Below are 15708 nucleotides of genomic sequence, written 5' to 3'. Positions count from 1 at the left end.
AATTAATTGATATAAATGCATATGATGCAAAAAAGGATGATCCAATGGCTCTCATTGATTGCTCATCCTTAAAATTATGTGATTATGATATATTTGATATATAGTAATATATACATGTATGTACGTTATTATATCACATAGTTGTGATAATCCAGTAAACATACATAAAACATATCTTCAAAGTAATGAGATAAATGTTTAAATTTAAAATCTCTCATTTTAAATATGATTCAAAATTTAGATCAAGCCATAAATGAAAAAAATAAAAGAGTATATTTTTCACTCTCTTCCATCAACGGTGGTTGCATGATGAATGCTACCCATGGTCAGTGTCTGGTTCATATCATTGGGGAGGCCTGGACCCTAAAAAGTTATGTCTTCCACTGACATAAGTGATGTAGATTGGGTCAAACTCTCATGCCTTCAGCTTATATCATTAGGGGAACACATGGAAACCATCCATTTTAATTTAACATTGATGGGTTGGCTTGACACATAAAGATAATCAACATCATATTACTGGGTGTTGGTGCAGCGGGACCGGCAAGAGGGGGGGTGAATTGTCTGCAAACAAAAATACCCTCCTCAAAACTTTTAACTCAAAATAAAAGCAACAATGAAATAAAGTAAAAATGACAGAAAAGAAAAAGGGGCTCAGCGAATTGACTTGGTTACAACCGAGACGGTTGTTAATCCAAGGTGATTGAACAGGTGCACTAACAGAGTCTCCTTCTCTGAAGGCGGAGAAGCCTTTTACACTTTGAAAGCTCTTACACGTTGCTTGGAAATGAAATACAGAGTTGATTTTCATTGATCATGAATAGCTATTCGAGACCCCTTTATATAAGGGTTCCAAGACTTATCCAATTCACCTAATCTTCGGGATCATGATTTGACTCGAGAGCGATCGATCGACCGATCCCCATGTTCGGTCGACCGAACCTGTGTATTTGACTATCCTTCCGTCCAGATGTAGTCTGTGTGGATCGAGCCTGCGTTCGGTCGACCGTCCCATTGTTCGGTCGATCGATCAACCAACGGTCTCTCTTTGAGCTGGCCCGATCAGTATGCTCGACTAAGTCTTTGGTTTATCTCCGGTTCGGTCGACAGATCAGAAGGTTCAGTCGATCGATCAGCCAACGGTTGGTTGCTGACGTGGCTGCTGACGTGTCACCAATGGCTGGCTTCTGATGATAGGGGTTCGGTTGACGGATCATGGCATTCGGTCGACCGAACACTTGTTAAGTCAACTTCCCGGTTCACTTACTCTGGTTCCGCTCGCTTAGGTGATTGTGGCCAACCAGAATGGGGCTCACCCAAACCCAATTCCCGGCCTTCTCCTTGAGCAGTCTTCTGTCCCGGCTTTACGTCCCTCGAACATCGCACACGTTCTTCTCGCCCATCGGTGTACTCTTCCGTAGCTCTCTCGTCCTTCGAACGCACTGAGCCCGTCGACTCCCTTCCCGTGCCATCCTTCTCGCTAGCTGCGTCTTCCGCTCGACTTTCTGTGCTCCTAACCTCCTGCACACTTAGACATAGGGATCAAAAACAAACAGAACCTAACTAATTTGGTTGATTATATCAAAATAACCACGGGGTCCAACAATCTCTCCCTTTTTGATGTGCATCAACCCAAGTTTAAGTTAGGGTAAAAACAAATAGTAATTTTAATAAAATTACTAAACTAACATTTTAAGCACAAAAATTACAATAATAAAATTTGCAACAAAAAAATATTAAAATTTTTAATTTTCCTAACTCCCCCTAAACTTGTTACTTAACTCTCCCCCTTTGATCACAGCAAAAACGGGGTAAAAATAATTTACTAAGTCATTCCAAAATTTCAAAAAAAATTGCTAAGTAAAAATTTAATATTATTTTTAGAAAAGCTTAGTTTAGAAAAAAAATCTAATTTCAGAAAAGATTTTACAAAAATGAGAATTTTTCTAATTAAAAATTTTAAGCAAGAAACATTTTTCTAGATAAAAAATATTTTTGAAGAATTTTCAGGAAGATGTTTAAAAACTTTTCAAAGCATTATTTATTTTTAATTTTAATATTTTTTCAGAAAGTTAATTAAACATTTCATTTCTATATTCGACTTCCAGACAGTGGCGAGCACTAGACCTTCTTGGTTATTGGAGCAACAACCACTTTCTAGTCAAAGCCTCATAATGAAATCTTAATGTTTAATTTTCTCGCTGAAAGCTCTTAACTTATAAAAATTTTAATCTAGCAAAGATTTTGGAATCCAGTTTTGATTCCTACCTACAGGATTGTTTAAGAACTTAGGGGGTATATAATTTCTTGGAATTCGTCTAAGTTGTCCCTGATGCTTTCTTATATACCAGTTTAATTTTCCATAAACTTTACTTTTTGATTTTTGAAAAACATTAGTGTTTAAACATGCATCAGATTTTAAACTTTCAATTTGAAGTTTCAATTTACCATTTTTAGATTTCAAATTATCTAACATTTTATTTAAGTTAGCAATTTCTTTTTCTAATTCAGCTAAGTCTTTAGAAAGAGCTTTAATAAATTGAAACGACTATTTAGGGTTTAGAGCACGTACCTTACTTACCTTATTTTGTGATGCTCCCCCTTCATCATAGCTTTCCTCTTCTGATGTTCCTCCCCCTTCATCTATGCTCATTTCTGAACTTGACTCTTCTTCTAGCTGGTGGTTCGCCATCAGCGCTAGTCCCGAGAAGGCTTCGACTTCAGATTCGGAGGACGTTGAATCGTCCCACGTGGCCTTCAGGATTTTGTGCTTGGAGGTGTTTGACTTGTGCTTTACTTTCTCCTTGTCTTTTATCTTTTCCTTTATTTTTGGGCAGTTATCCTTGATGTGCCCTTCTTCATTGCAATTGTAGCACCGCACCGTCCTTCTGTTGCGCTGATGCTTTATCGACTGTGACCGAAATTTATTAGTTTTAAGAAATTTATTGAAACATCTTACCAGTAGCGTTGCTTCGGTTTCGTCGATCAAAGATTCGGAGTCGGGATCGTCTAACTTGGCTTGTAAGGCGATGTCGAGGTTTGACTTCACTATTTCTTTAGGCTCTGCAATTCGAGACTCGTGAAGTTCAAAGGTAGAGAATAAACTTTCTAAACTGCTTACCTCAAAGTCCTGAGAGATGTAGTAAGCACCTACTAAGGAAGCCCATTCCGGAGTTCTGGGGAAGGCGTTGAGCGCATACCGAATGGAATCTCGATTCATTACTGATTCTCCGAGATTTTTCAGTTGCATTATTAGCTCCTTGATCCTCGCTTGGAGTTGCGCTACCTTCTCGCCGTTGTTCATCTAGAGGTTTGTTAACTGGGTTCGGAGGATGTCGCGCCTCGCTAGCTTAGCTTCTGAGGTACCTTCGTGAAGCTCTATGAATTTATCCCAGAGGTCTTTAGCGGAATCGTAGCTCCCGATCTGACTTACCTCCTGGGGTGGCAGAACGCTGAGAAGGTGGAATTCTGCCTTTCCGTTGGCCATGAAATCGGCTTGCTCCTTCTTCATCCAGTTGCACTCTTCTTTGTCTTTTGGCGCTGCATATCCATACTTCATTATTAAAAGTATATCAAATTTAGTTTTAAAAAATACCTCCATTTTTCGCTTCCATGTAGCGAAGTCTCCGTCGAACTTTGGGGGATGAATGTTCGCGCCGACCATTGTCTTGATCTTTGTGCTTTAGTCGGCGGTTAGCCCTGCTGAGGCTGTCGGGCTCTGATACCACTTGTTGGTGCAGTGGGACCAGCAAGAGGGGGGGGGGATGAATTGCCTACAAACAAAAATGCCCTCCTCCAAACTTTCAACTCAAAATAAAAGCAACAATGAAGTAAAGTAAAAATGACAGAAAAGAAAAAGGGGCTCAGCAAATTGACTTAGTTACAACTGAGACGGTTGTTAATCTAAGGCGGTTGAACAGGTGCACTAATAGAGTCTCCTTCTCTGAAGGCGGAGAAGCCTTTTACACTTTGAAAGCTCTTACACATTGCTTGGAAATGAAATACAGAGTTGATTTTCGTTGATCATGAATAGCTGTTCGAGACCCCTTTATATAGGGGTTCCAAGACTTATCCAGTTCACCTGATCTTCGGGATCAGGATTTGACTCGAGGTTCGGTCGACCGAACCTGTGTACTTGACCAACCTTTCGTCCAGATGTAGTCTGTGTGGATCGAGCCTACATTCGGTCGACCGATCCCATTGTTTGGTCGACCGATCAGCCAACGGTCTCTCCCTGAGCTAGCCCGATCAGCATGCTCGACTAAGTCTCTGGTTTATCTCCAGTTCGATCAACCGATCAGAAGGTTTGGTCGACCGATCAGCCAATGGTTGGTTGTTGACGTAGCTGCTGATGTGTCACCAACGGCTGGCTTCTGATGATAGGGGTTCGGTCGACGGATCATGACATCCGGTCGACTGAACACTTGTCAAGTTAACTTCCCGGTTGACTTGCTCTGGTTCCGCTCGCTTGGGTGATTGCGGCCAACCGGAATAGGGCTCACCCGAACCCAATTCCCGGCCTTCTCCTCGAGCAGTCTTCCATCCCGGCTTTATGTCCCTCGAACGTCGTGCATGTTCTTCTTACCCACCAGTGTACTCTTCCGTAGCTCTCTCATCCTTCGGACGTACCGAGCCCGCCCGCTCCCTTCCCATGTCGTCCTTCTCGCTAGCTGCGTATTCCGCTCGACTTCCTGCACTCCTAAGCTCCTGCACACTTAGACACAGGGATAAAAAATAAACAGGACCTAACTAACTTGGTTAATCACATCAAAACAACCACGGGGTCCAACACTGGGTCCTTATCAAACGTGAGACAAAATACATAGAGGTTGCATATGATGCAATTGAGTTCTACCTTTTGGAAAGTGTGATTGGCTGATATCATTCAAGAATCACAATTGACTAATTGAGCTCTATGTACTCACTAAGGAAATATAATTTTCCATTTCTATTAGTGGGTGATGGAAACGTTCAAAATAGTAGGAGTAAATCAAAATATAAAAGTCCACATATTTTGTCTTATGAATTATTTAAAATAGTTAGTAATGTTAATTATCTATTTTTCATTCCAATATATTATTGATATGGTATCTCGGAATGCACTATATGTGATACTTGATCAAAATAAATTAACTGGATCTAACTATTCTGATTGGTTAAGAAACTTAAAAATTATTCAAGCTTCTGAAAAGATCGTATATACACTGGATAAGGCACCTCCAAAAGTGACTCTTATCAATGCCACCCCTATGAGGTGGCAAAGCTTGAAAAATGTTCATACCATAATCTTCAAGCAAGATGTTATATGCTAGCTTCAATGTCAAATGAACTGCAAAGGCGATTCAAGGAGACAGTGAATGCTAAAGATATTCACATACATCTACAAGAGTTGTATGGCATACAAACTCGTTTAGTCAAGCACATGATAGACTGTCAAGTAGCTCATGACAGCTCATGCGAGATGGGGCTTTGGTCCATGAGCATGGGATCAAGATGATTGGGCTTATTGAAAAGTTAGGAAACCTTGACCTAGTTATTCCACATAAGTTATCGACATACATCATATTATTATCTCTCCCCTCCTCATTTGATAATTTTATGGTCAACTTCAATATGAATAAGTTTGAGACTACCCTTGAAGAGCTAGTCAACATGCTTGCAAATTATGAAGCTACCATGAAAAAGGAAAAAATCTATTTTCCTTGTGGGTTCATCTTTTGGATCCAAGAAAACATCCAAGAAAAAGAGAAAGACACGTTCTACTCCTAGAAAGAAGATTAAGCCTAATAAGAAGCTAAGGTCATAACATGTTTGTTTCTACTGCAACAAGCCTAGACATTGGAGGCTCAATTGCAAGGAGTATCTTGCCCAGAAGCATTCTGGAAAGGGTATGCTCTATATAGAAGTTAATGTCTCTATTAACTCTACTTCTTGAGTATTAGATACTAGTTGTGGTTCTCATCTTTGCAATGATTTGCAGATGATGACAAGAAGTAAAAGACTGAGAGAGGGTGAGACCTTCTTGAGACTTGGAAATGGAGCAAGAGTTGCTGCAAAAGCTATTGGAGATGTTACCTTGATTTTAAGCAATAATTTTAAGTTGTATTTAAGAGATGTTTTATTTATTCCAAACTTAGTTAAAAATATTATTTCTATTTCTATGCTTGATAGATACGGTTATTCTTGTCTTTTACGAAAGGTGTGTGCAATATTTACAAGAATAAATGTTTAATTGGGATTAACGAATTAGAAAATGATCTCTATAACTTAAAATTAAAAGATATTCCAATAAACAATATCTAAGCACAATTAACAACCAAGAAAAAAAAGTAGATAGTTCAAATCGTGTAGGATCAAAAAGCGCTAGAGGGGGAGGGGAGTGAATAACGCTCGTGACTAATTCATTCATTTCATAAATACGTAGTGGAATATAAAAGTAAACTAAAAGTAATCGCTAATACTTTTGGTTACTTGGTTCGGAACCTGTGTCGACTCCTACTCCAAGGCTCGCGATCATTGATCGCTTTCGGCGGACAATCACTATAAGCTCAAGAATCTTTACAAGATTAGTTACAAGTACTAAACTTATAAAGATTATACCAACAATACAAAAGATGATAGAAGTAGTCGTTGATTTTCGGAATAGCAGAGCGTTGTTGAAGCGTTTGGAGCAGCACACAGGAGCACAAGTTGTTCTATTTTTGGTGTTTTCGTTGTACCTGAAGTGCTGACCGAGACCTCCTTTTTATAGCAACTTTAAGCCTGATCCAGATCCCCTAATCTTCAGGATCAAGTCTTGACTCGACCCAGATCGGTCAACCGATCCCCTAGTTCGGTCGACCAAACCTGCTAAACTTGTCCGACCTTCCGTCCAGATGCAGCCTCTCTAGATAGCGCCTGCGTTCGGTCGATCGATCCCTCTGTTCGGTCGATCGATCAATCGATGGTCTTTGCCTTATCTGATCCGATCAACTCGCTCGACTAGGTCTCTGTCTATCCTCGGTTCGGTCGACAGAACCTCGATCTCGAGGTTTAGTTGACCGAACCTCTGGTCAACACTTCACCAAGAGTTGGATTCTGATCCTTTTTATACTAGGGTTTGGTCGGCCGATCAGGTCGATCAATCGACCGAACAAGGCTGAGTCTGACCTTGCAAAACTGTTAGTTTCCTGTAAAATAAAGTTAGGCAAATAGAGCAAATAGTATTAAACAATTAAGTTGACAACTTTCGGACTGTCCGATTCTGACTTCGGATTTCCTCCGAAAATCCTAGGTCGAACCGACGCCTACTGTTCCCTCAACGGGGAACACGTCCTCACCTACTCCACTCAGAAGAAGTTACCTATTACCAGATCAGTCCTCCAGACCGACTGGACTTTTGCTCAGCGCCCGAGGCTCCAGGACTTTTCTACTGGACACCCGCTCCATAACCTGCTCAGACTCCACCTGGTCCGCGACCACCAGGACTTTCACCTAGAGTCCCCGACTCTAGGATTTTACCTGAAGCACCTGACCCACCAAGTCTTTCCGCCTAGGGTTACCACCCCCTAAGGTTTTCCACCTGTTTAACCGCAGCTAGGACTTTTGCCTAAGTACACTTAGGACTTTTCCTGCAAGTTCATTCAAACCTGTTAGATAACAAGTAACCTTAACGTTGAACTCCTTGCCATTATCAAAACACTGGTTCGATCGTCTAATGCATCCCACACCAACAATCTTCCCCTTTTTGATTATGGCAACCCAATTCAAAGTTAAGTAAAGCATAAAGCAATAAAGCGATAATCAGGAAGAAATGCAATCAAGAAATGCAATAGAAATGTAAATTGCATTTAGTACAACTTGTTATAGCTCCCCCTTAACCACTTAACTTTCTCTTTTTCTTAACTAACTTTCTCTTTTTCTTAACTTTAATCTTTTCTCCTCCTTTGCCATAAATAAAAAAAAAATACTAAATAGAGAGAAAGATGTAAAGATAGGAAATTTATCCTTTTTAATTTTTAGCTCCCTCTGAAAGGTAGCTCTTACTTGAAAAAAAAAAATTGGCTAAGTTCGTAATTTTGAAAGTAGACTTTAATTAAGAAGAAGGAAAAACTTAGCAAATTTTTAAGCTTTGAAAGTGACTTAGTTTTTTAAAAAAACTTAACTAAACTTATTTTTTGAAAATAATTTTTTTTAAAAATAAAATACCTAGCTAAATTAGAAATGCTTTGAAAATATTTAGCTTTTTCAATAAAAACTTAGCTTTGAAAAATAATTTCTTGTGAAAAAGAGTTAGAGAAAAACTTAGCTTTAAAAAAGATTTTGATATGGACTAAGCTTTAAAAAAGAGTTTGATGAAAAGCATAGTTATTGGAAAATGTTTTGATAGAAAGTATAGTTTAAGTACTTAGCTTGAAAAATACTTAGCTTAAAAAAATATTTTTAGATAAAAAGCATAGTTACAAACTTAAATTTTTTTCAAAAATATTTGAACTTGCTTTTTCAAATAAGATTTATTTTTAAAAATAGTTAAAAAATGAACTTCTTTAAAAAATTTGAAATCTTAAAAAAAATAATATTTTAACAAAATAAAAATTAATGGCTTAACCTTCCTTTCACTCCCCCTTAATTAATGCCAAAAATGAGTATTTTGAATTTTAGGGTATCCTAGAGTACAAGCATGTAAAATAAAAATATAAAAATTATTATTTATTTTATTAATTTTCTATCTCATTCCTTCTAGGTTATCAATGTAACGACCCGCCTTCTACTGACTAGGCTGTAAGGCCGATCGCTACATTATGCTGTGCTAAATTACTATTGCGGAAAATCTGGATTGATTAAAATTTTACTAAACTGATTACTGTAAAATTTTAACTTAATATTCTAGGTGTACCTAGGAGTTGTACACATGCTAGGGAAGATAATCTATGCCTCTCGGATGTCCTGCTAGCTGAAATAAGGCATTTCAATTGATCCATGAATCGATTGGGCTGTCGGATCGATCCAGTGATCGATCCAGCTTGATACTGGCACGGAGAGAAACCCTGGATCGGTCGGCTGACCGATCCACAAGCTTCATCGCTTCTGTATGCGGCTAGATCGGTCTACCGACCGATCCAGGAGTACACTGATCGGTCGGCTGATTTCTGTACCCACTGTTCGCATCTGGATCGGTCGGCTGACCGATCCATAAACTCTCTGTTCGCGACTGGATCGGTCAGCCGACCGATCCAATGGCACAGCCTAACCATGATCGATCTGTAGATCGATCTAGGTTTCTGATTTCGCACTGAAACTCTGATTTCAGCACTAGTACGTGCCAAAATCTCATATAAGAGTTCTAAAATCAATTGAAATAAGTTCTAACATCTATTAACTAGCATTCAAACATAATTACTAACAACTTAAACAAATCTTCCATGGTTTAAACATTCTAAGGTCTAAAAGTGCATAAAGGTACTCGAGAAAAGAAACTAAGTTCTTAATTTGCTAAACTCCCTAAGGATCTTCATTCCAGGTTCCTGACACACACACCATCACTGCATTGACCTTCAGCTTCCTCTGCTAATCCATTTTCCCTTTACCTTTATCTGCAGTATAAGGAAAAAGTATCTGTAAGCTTTAAGCTTAGTAAGAAACCATCTACCTCACAAAAACATGCAATGATGCAATCATGTTTTTAAAGAATGCTATTTAAAAACATGCACTGGATTTGTTAAAGCATGGCATACAGAAGTTACATGGCATAAACACTGAAACATGGCATGCATAATAAAATCTAAGCATGGAGCTATCTCATGGTATCAACTAGGAGAACTAAACTGAAACTGAGCTAAAACTATATTCACATAACTAGGTTACGAATTTGAAAGCTATTATCATAATAAGTGAAAATAGTAATCATGCTGCTGTTTGGGCCCGACAACTGTACTTGCTGTGCGCGCATCCCTAGCTAGACCCGGGTTTGCAAGTCCCGCATTTAGTAGGGTTTACTAGGTTATCTAAACCTAGGGACGACTGTGGGAGCCCAACCCAATGGATATCTAATCCTGTACAGTGCCACTAAAAATAAAATACTGAATATAGCTACTAATTGTCTATTTTGCTGTTTCTAGGTTATCTGAACCTAGAGCTAGGTTATCTAAATCTAGAGGCGACTGTGGGAGCCCACCCATTGGACCGTAGTTCCATGTAAGCTGAAACTAGACTAATATATTGATTTAAATGCTACTAATGCATTTAACTGAGCTGTTAAAAATATCTGAGGTAGTATTTAGCTACAGTAATCATTTTGTCGAACACTTGGTGTGCTCCAACTCTCCCCTCTAATAGGGAGACCACCTCTAGGCACCCGACAATGTCTAGAGCCTCTAACTGAAGGAGAACTACGTGTCTGGCCCATCTAGAGGTGCTCAACTAGGTCCATGATTTGCGAGGAGGGTTTAAACACACCCTGAGTGCCGAAAAAAAAAACTGCATATAGCTAAACTAAAGGCATGCAATCAAACGAAAGCTACTTATACTGTAGGTGAGGGGTTTCTTACCTCGTGCGCTAGTTTTCTTACGAATCTAGTCGCTAGTTTTCCGGTGGGGACGATCTTCTCGACGATCCTCTCGCGTCTACGTGTTCTTCTCGCAGAGGGGAACGTCCTCGTGTCGGAGTCGTCGCCGGAAAGTGCTCCTAGAGCCCTTAGGGAAGGAACCCTAGGTTTGCTTGGCTTGGGCGCCGAGAGGTGAGGAAGGGAGAGGGTCGGCGGGTGAGGGTTTGAGAGGAGGAAAAGTCACGATCAAAAATATAATCTCCTCACTTAATAATTTTCCTCTTTATATTTAGGAATTAGTTCGCCCAACTTCAATATAAATTTAATTGAATCCCTTTCCTTTCAGCACGGCCCTGCTGGGTTCATCTGGTTACTAAGGCTAACTAAAAGTTATCGGATCCGAGAGGTCCCGGGTTCGATTCCCGCCTAAGCTATTTTGCGGTTTTAATTATTTTTGCTACTTCCGCTATTCTAAAAATTCCGGAAAAATATCTACAAATTCCAGAAAAATCATAGAATATTTCTAATGCAGTTTTAAGAATTTTTGGGCGTTACAATCAAATATGTTTAGCTTATGAGTTTGTGTAAGATGGAGTTACGTTAATCTTGAAGATAATTTTATCTATAATTTTGAAAAATATTTATGATATTTCAAACATAATTTAAGTTTAATTTAGATTTTTTTAAAAATACTAAATTTGAAAATTTAAAATATATGTGTGAATTTTGAATGATTTTGAATTTCAAATTTTGGAATATAAGTTTGCATTTGGAATAAGTTCAAATTTTAAATTTTAAAATATAAATGAAAATTTAAAATTTAAAGATTAATTAGCATTTAGAAAGAATTAAAATTTTGAAGGTTAATAATAATTTGAAAATCAATTAGATTTGAAAATTAATTGATATTTAAAAATTAATTAGATTGTGAAAGTTAATTATAGTTTTGAAATTAATTAAGCTTTTGAAATTAATTAAGTTTTTAAAATTAATTAAAAATTTGAAATTAATTAAAGTTTTGTAATTAATTAAAGTTTTGAAATTAATTAAACTTTTGAGATTAATTAAAGTTTTGAAATTAATTAAGCTTTTGAAATTAATTAAACTTTTGAAATTAATTAAAGTTTTGTAATTAATTATAGTTTTGTAATTAATTAAACTTTTGAAATTAATTAAAGTTTTGTAATTAATTATAGTTTTGTAATTAATTATAATTTTGAAATTGATTAAGCTTTTGAAATTAATTATAGTTTTGAAATTAATTAAAGTTTTGTAATTAATTATAGTTTTGAAATTGATTAAGCTTTTGATTGAGTTAACTTAATTGAATTGAGTTTAATTAATTTGGGTTTGGTTAACTACATTTTAAACGTAGGTCCATCTCACCCTTTTCTAGATTCAATCACGGAACCTTTATAGTTTTGTGAGATGATTAATTTAATCTTCAATTTAAATTCAAATCTAAGGATTGATCTACATTTGAATTAGACTAAGGTTTAATAGTTAGCCAATTAAATATTTATTTCAATGTGTAACACCTCAAATTTCATTATTTGGAGTTCTAATAGTATTTAAAAATATTTAGAAATGCTTTAGAAATATTCTAGAGATTTTTATAAATTTTTAGAGTATTTTTATGTAATTTTCGGAGTTCGTTTGGTTTTTTTACCAAAAGAAAGAAGTTGCAAAAAATAAAGAGGTTCGGCCGAGGATCGAACCCGCGACCTCCGACCCAGTCCAAGACTTAAGCGAAGAGCGATAGACAAGTGCCTAAGCGGGCCGTGCTGATCAAAGAAGGGGCGGAAATAATTTAAGCAATAGTTAGATAACAGAATATGCTAGTTATAAAGAGAGAACTTAGGTTTTTTCCTTGACCTAAACCTTTTCTTTTCTCCCTCTCGCGTGCGTCGACATCTCTGCTTGGGCAGAAACAGAGAGGAAGCTAGGGTTGTCTCCGGCGGCCAGCCAAGGACCAAATCTGAGAGGTTTTCCACCATCGCGATCACCTTGTCAAGGAGAACAAGTGGATGTGAAGAAGTTGCTCGGAGTTTGAGTTTCTCCGCAAACCCTAGAAACTTCTTCTCGGCTGTAAGTCCAAGAAACCAAGGTAAGTTCTTCTCACCTGCAGTAGGAGTAGTTTAAGATTTTGTATTCAGAGTGTTGGAACTATTCTTTCATGTTGCTGGATTGCTTATTGAATATTTTATGTTTAGAACTCTTCCTTTTATTTGCTATGTACATTAAGTTCCATTATTTGAGTTGTATCATTGTGCTTGTGTAGATTTATATAGTTTTAGTTGCGAACATATACTTGAGTAGAATGTTGGGATGAGTTATTATGTTTTCTATTGCTACTAATTGCATGCTTTGAGTTTTTGAGAGTTTTAAGTATAGATATTTTCATGTGAACAACTTTAGTTAAGTATAGTTAGTAGTCCAGTAGCGCTCCACCCTCACAGACTAGTAGGGAGAAGGGTGGGGTGTTACACAATGATTGGTTTCCAGGCTATGGAGAGACACTAGGTCTTCTTGGGTATGAGATCATCCACCACTTCTAGATAAAACCTCTCAAGGAAATTGAATATTTAATTTCCTTTTTGAAACTCGTAGGTCTAATTAGTCAAGTGTAGATCAAGCATAAGTCCTTATCTATCCTAGTCTAAGCATGAATAATAAAAAGCAATAAATCAAGCATCAGACAATTCTATTTTATAATAAAAATATTTTTTTTATTGGCTCCCCCTGGATCATAGTCTCGATAAGGTCTATCAAGGTAATGAATTTGATCATTGGGGATCCAATATTGATTAAGTCAAACTTGACTAATCAGATTGGGCTTGAAGACCCATGCTTGGACTAAGTTTCTATTTGATCGATTTACTAATGATAAGTAGGATCTAAATCTTTGTTTGACCTTGTATCCAAGTCTAGTTCGGTTGTATACAACCCTTTGTTTTCCAAGAATTAGGGCAAGGTTCTTGGAACCCAATGTTGGAGTGTATACTAAAAGCCTAGCTTTTGTATAAACATTTATAAGAATCACATTGGTCAAGTGTCTACATTTATATATACCAAATGTAGATATTCAATTAATTTATATTGTAGATAACATAGTGTGTGGTGTCACACAATAGAAGATTGTGTTATCAGTTCTTTATAAATTATAAACAGTAGCTCACGACTAAGATGGAAAGGAACAAACCATTGTAATAGTCGTAGTGTAATTAGGCATTAGTTAATCTTGACTAATAAATTACATGTAACGACCACCCTTCTTACTACTACTACTCTCTAAGGATGACCGTTACTTAACTACTAACTCTACTTAACCGGTATGATTAAAAATCACATGGAAACCCTACCGAAAAATTCCGGCAGAGTCTCCCCTGTACCGGTGACCATAATCATTAATACATAACATAATATACATAGCCACAGGCGGCTGGAACACATATCAAACACACAAAAGGAATAACATCACCACGCAGTTTAATGAAATCAAATCATGCAAGTAATGAATAGCGGAAACAAAATAAAAATATACAATTAACTAACAGCGGAAGACTAAATGACTCATCTAATACATTCTTAATAAATGGCAATCTTAATAAATTCTTAAACTAAGTCCCAAGGCTTCCATAGTCCTGGCATCACACACCATCCGCGCCACCTTGTCGCCTTCCTTACTAAATCTTTTCTTTTCCTTTATCTGCAGTAAGAGGAAGTGTAGTCTATAAGCAAAATTTTCTTAGTAAGCGCTATCTAACTCACAAAATCACGAATGTGCATGTATACGAAAAGAACCAGAAACTATATGCTCTAAAAAGAAATAAAGCATAAACATAACTGCTCATGTCAAACTAATAGCAAAGAAAAGCTAAAGAATCTACTCATGTAATTCTAATAGTTAATCATGCTGCTCATCTAATAGGTAAACATGAAAACTACTCATCTACTAGATAAACATGGTAGAATAAGGAACTAAACTTACTGATTTTTAGAACCACATGAAACTTATTTCATTTATTCTAACTTAATCTTTAATACTTTATGTTTCTGTAAAACTCGTTTTACTTGTTCAAAAACTTATACTTATAATACTTCAAAATAATAATCAACTTCTTCTTGGGCCCAGGCATAGTACCATCTTATGCGCGTTCCCTAATAGGTTGGGGTAGCGAGCCACCAATCCTAAAAGAGCAGACCTCGGTCTACCAGGGCCAAGACCTCGGAATTGGACACCTGGATTTGTTTAACGACAACCTCGGAAGTCGGGTACTAGCCTCTTCTTAAAAGTAAAATACTTATAATCTTAATTACTTCTTCTTTAAATGCCTTGGCATTTTAATAGGCACCTTGTGTGCCAAAATCCCTAAAGTCTTGACTTTTGGGATCTACTTAAGGCCTCGGCCTTTTCTTTCTCTTCTTTATCTTTCTTATACTTTTCTTTATCTTTCTAATACTTTTATTTATCTTTCTTATACTTTTCTTAAACCCAAAATACTGTTAGGGTATCTTTCGTATGCATCTATGAATGAAACTAACTATGTAACACATAATCATGCATAGAATACAAAAGAAATCTGCACATACAATAGTTATCAAAAATCTGCACTAATACTTAACAGAAATCTGCATACTAGCTCAATAAAAATATGCATAATAGCTTAACAGAAATTTGCATATTAGCTTAACAAAATCTGCACTTGCTTAACAGAAATCTGCATACTAGCTTAATAAAATCTGTGTACTAAGCTTATCTAAAATCTGCACTGCTAAAGAACTAAATTCTTAAAGAAAAGTCTGCACTTAATGGAGAAAACTGTACTAAAATTCTGCACCTCAAAGAGATCTAAACTGCACTAAAATTCTATACTACAAGAAGATCTAAACTTCATTAAAACTTCCAAATTTATTTCAATTATTTTGGTTTCCCCACTCATCTAGTATCAACGACTGCTTTCTAAACTTTCTGTTTCAACATCAACATAATCCATTTATAATTAGAAGAATATTTATTCCAATTTATTAGTATGAATAAATACCAACATCTCTTCATCCAATTGTTGGAAGAAAATTGTTAACTTCTCTTAATTACCTTAGCTATCCAAATCGTACATATGTATTTTGAACCGTTCAAAAAGTAATAGCGATAACTTCAATACTTACACTCCTAAAAGCTTCT

Source organism: Zingiber officinale, chromosome 7B, assembly GCF_018446385.1.
Source record: "Zingiber officinale cultivar Zhangliang chromosome 7B, Zo_v1.1, whole genome shotgun sequence".
Taxonomy (NCBI): domain Eukaryota; kingdom Viridiplantae; phylum Streptophyta; class Magnoliopsida; order Zingiberales; family Zingiberaceae; genus Zingiber; species Zingiber officinale.
Note: the sequence above shows the minus strand (reverse complement) of the source record.